Below are 4,009 nucleotides of genomic sequence, written 5' to 3' on the forward strand. Positions count from 1 at the left end.
GTGTGTGTGTGTGTGTGTGTGTGTGTGTGTGTGTGTGTGTGTGTGTGATATCTTTTGGTAGACCTGCCAGTGCTGTGTTGATAGAAGTGAAGAAATAGGCATCCCTGACTCACTCCTGATCTTAGAATGAAGTTTTTGGGACACCTGGGTGGCTCCTTGGTTAAGTGTCAGACTTCAGCTCAGATCCTAGTTCACAAGTTTGAGCTTATGTTGGGCTCTGTGCTGACAGCACAGAAACTGGAGCCTGCTTTGGAATCTGTGTGTGTCTCTCTCTCTGCCCCTCTCTCAAAACTAAATAAGAATTTTTTTTTAAGTTTTTTTAATAGAAAAAAAAAACAAGCATTCATTTTTACCATTTGACCTTTACCTTACATCATATGTATTAATATTGACCCCAAATGGATCAAATACCTAAGCATACCAAATAAAACTATAAAATATAAAACTTTTATAGAAGAAAGCAAAGGCAGAAAGCTTTAGTACATTGCGTTTTGCAGTGATATCTTGGTATGACACTAGTAGGAAAAATAGCCTAACATTTTTTTTTTTTTAATATATGAAATTTATTGTCAAATTGGTTTCCATACAACACCCAGTGCTCATCCCAAAAGGTGCCCTCCTCAATACCCATCACCCACCCTCCCCTCCCTCCCACCCCCCATCAACCCTCAGTTTGTTCGCAGTTTTTAACAGTCTCTTATGCTTTGGCTCTCTCCCACTCTAACCTCTTTTTTTTTTTTTCTCCCTTCCCCTCCCCCATGGGTTTCTGTTAAGTTTCTCAGGATCCACATAAGAGTGAAACCATATGGTATCTGTCTTTCTCTGTATGGCTTATTTCACTTAGCATCACACTCTCCAGTTCCATCCACGTTGCTACAAAAGGCCATATTTCATTTTTTCTCATTGCCACGTAGTATTCCATTGTGTATATAAACCACAATTTCTTTATCCATTCATCAGTTGATGGACATTAAGGCTCTTTCCATAATTTGGCTATTGTTGAGAGTGCTGCTATGAACATTGGGGTACAAGTGCCCCTATGCCTCAGTACTCCTGTATCCCTTGGATAAATTCCTAGCAGTGCTATTGCTGGGTCATAGAGTAGGTCTATTTTTAATTTTCTGAGGAACCTCCACACTGCTTTCCAGAGCGGCTGCACCAATTTGCATTCCCACCAACAGTGCAAGAGGGTTCCCGTTTCTCCACATCCTCTCCAGCATCTATAGTCTCCTGATTTGTTCATTTTGGCCACTCTGACTGGCGTGAGGTGATATCTGAGTGTGGTTTTGATTTGTATTTCCCTGATAAGGAGCGACGCTGAACATCTTTTCATGTGCCTGTTGGCTATCCGGATGTCTTCTTTAGAGAAGTGTCTATTTATGTTTTCTGCCCATTTCTTCACTGGGTTATTTGTTTTTCGGGTGTGGAGTTTGGTGAGCTCTTTATACATTTTGGATACTAGCCCTTTGTCCAATATGTCATTTGCAAATATCTTTTCCCATTCCGTTGGTTGCCTTTTAGTTTTGTTGGTTGTTTCCTTTGCTGTGCAGAAGCTTTTTATCTTCATAAGGTCCCAGTAATTCAATTTTGCTTTTAATTCCCTTGCCTTTGGGGATGTGTCGAGTAAGAGATTGCTACGGCTGAGGTCAGAGAGGTCTTTTCCTGCTTTCTCCTCTAAGATTTTGATGGTTTCCTGTCTCACATTCAGGTCCTTTATCCATTTTGAGTTTATTTTTGTGAATGGTGTGAGAAAGTGGTCTAGTTTCAACCGTCTGCATGTTGCTGTCCAGTTCTCCTAGCACTATTTGTTAAAGAGACTGTCTTTTTTCCACTGGATGTTCTTTCCTGCTTTGTCAAAGATGAGTTGGCCATAAGTTTGTGGGTCTAGTTCTGGGGTTTCTATTCTATTCCATTGGTCTATGTGTCTGTTTTTGTGCCAATACCATGCTGTCTTGATGATGACAGCTTTGTAGTAGAGGCTAAAGTCTGGGATTGTGATGCCTCCTGCTTTGGTCTTCTTCAAAATTCCTTTGGCTATTCGGGGCCTTTTGTGGTTCCATATGAATTTTAGGATTGCTTGTTCTAGTTTCGAGAAGAATGCTGGTGCAATTTTATTGGGGTTGCGTTGAATGTGTAGATAGCTTTGGGTAGTATTGATATTTTGACAATATTTATTCTTCCAATCCATGAGCAGGGAATGTCTTTCCATTTCTTTAAATCTTCTTCAATTACCTTCATAAGCTTTCTATAGTTTTCAGCATACAGATCTTGTACATCTTTGGTTAGATTTATTCCTAGGTATTTTATGCTTCTTGGTGCAATTGTGAATGGGATCAGTTTCTTTATTTGTCTTTCTGTTACTTCATTGTTAGTGTATAAGAATGCAACTGATTTCTGTACATTGATTTTGTATCCTGCAACTTTGCTGAATTCATGTATCAGTTCTAGCAGACTTTTGGTGGAGTCTGTCGGATTTTCCATGTATAATATCATGTCATCTGCAAAAAGCGAAAGCTTGACTTCATCTTTGCCAATTTTGATGCCTTTGATTTCCTGTTTTTGTCTGATTGCTGATGCTAGAACTTCCAGCACTATGTTAAACAACAGCGGTGAGAGTGGGCATCGCTGTCGTGTTCCTGATCTCAGGGAAAAAGCTCTCAGTTTTTCCCCGTTGAGGATGATGTTAGCTGTGGGCTTTTCATAAATGGCTTTTATGATCTTTAAGTATGTTCCTTCTATCCCGACTTTCTCAAGGGTTTTTATTAAGAAAGGGTGCTGGATTTTGTCAAGGCCTTTTCTGCATCGATTGACAGGATCATATGGTTCTTCTCTTTTTTTTTGTTAATGTGATGTATCATGTTGATTGATTTGCGAATGTTGAACCAGCCCTGCATCCCAGGAATGAATCCCACTTGATCATGGTGAATAATTCTTTTTATATGCCGTTGAATTCGATTTGCTAGTATCTTATTGAGAATTAGCCTAACATTCTATATCCAGGGAAAATATTCTTCGGTAGTGAAGGGGTGATAAGTACATTCTCAAATAAAAAGAAGTCTAGGGGCGCCTGGGTGGCGCAGTCGGTTAAGCGTCCGACTTCAGCCAGGTCACGATCTCACGGTCCGTGAGTTCGAGCCCCGCATCAGGCTCTGGGCTGATGGCTCGGAGCCTGGAGCCTGTTTCCGATTCTGTGTCTCCCTCTCTCTCTGCTCCTCCTCCGTTCATTCTCTGTCTCTCTCTGTCCCAAAAATAAATAAACGTTGAAAAAAAAAATTTAAAAAGAAGTCTAAAAAAACCAGTATATTCATTGAAGTAGAATTACATAACTAAGTCATGCTCAAAAGGATAAGGAAGAAAAAACTGATATACAAACAATAAAATAATAGAATTCTATGCTTAAATTCAGTTATATTAGTAGTAATATAAAATGAAATTGATCCAGTTAAAAGCTGTAAGTTGTCAGATCAGAACTCCAATTATATACAGCCTGTATATGCAAATTTAAATTTAATGCTGTGGATTAAAAGTAAAGAGATGTGGGGCACCTGGGTTGCTCAGTCAGCAAAGCATCTGACTCTTGAGTTCGGGTCAGGTCACAATCTCTAGGTTTGTGAGTTTGAGCCCCTCTGCACTAAGAGTACAGAGCCTACTTGAGATTCTCTCTCGTCTCTGTCTCTGCCACTCCCTTGGTCCCATTCATTCTTTCCCAAAATAAACCAATAATACTTTTAAAAGTAAAGAGATGACAGTACATGAGATACCAGTACACATATATATTGATAAAATTACAGTTACTGGAAACATCAACTACTGGCTAGGATGCCAAGAAATAGGGTCACCTTTTGCTGCTGTGAACATAAAATAATACAGTTATTCCGAAAAGTGGTTGGGCAGTTTCTTATATATCCAGGAGTTGCAGTCATGCACAGTTTTCCCAGAGAAAAGAAAACTTAGGTTGACACCAAAACTTGTACACAGTAATTCAAAGCAGCTCTAAATAGCCATAAAC

The 4,009-nt window shown here is 39.5% G+C and overlaps 1 protein-coding gene across 1 annotated transcript in view; it reads left to right on the forward strand.

The window, feature by feature from the left end:
• Positions 1-4,009, forward strand: part of LOC121024772 (probable ubiquitin carboxyl-terminal hydrolase FAF-X) — a 158,557-nt gene that overhangs the window by 133,393 nt on the left and 21,155 nt on the right. The gene's annotated exons all lie outside the window — the stretch shown is intronic.

The sequence above is a fragment of the Herpailurus yagouaroundi genome, unplaced genomic scaffold, assembly GCF_014898765.1.
Source record: "Herpailurus yagouaroundi ecotype Mexico unplaced genomic scaffold, PumYag 67120, whole genome shotgun sequence".
Classification (NCBI taxonomy): Eukaryota; Metazoa; Chordata; class Mammalia; order Carnivora; family Felidae; genus Herpailurus; species Herpailurus yagouaroundi.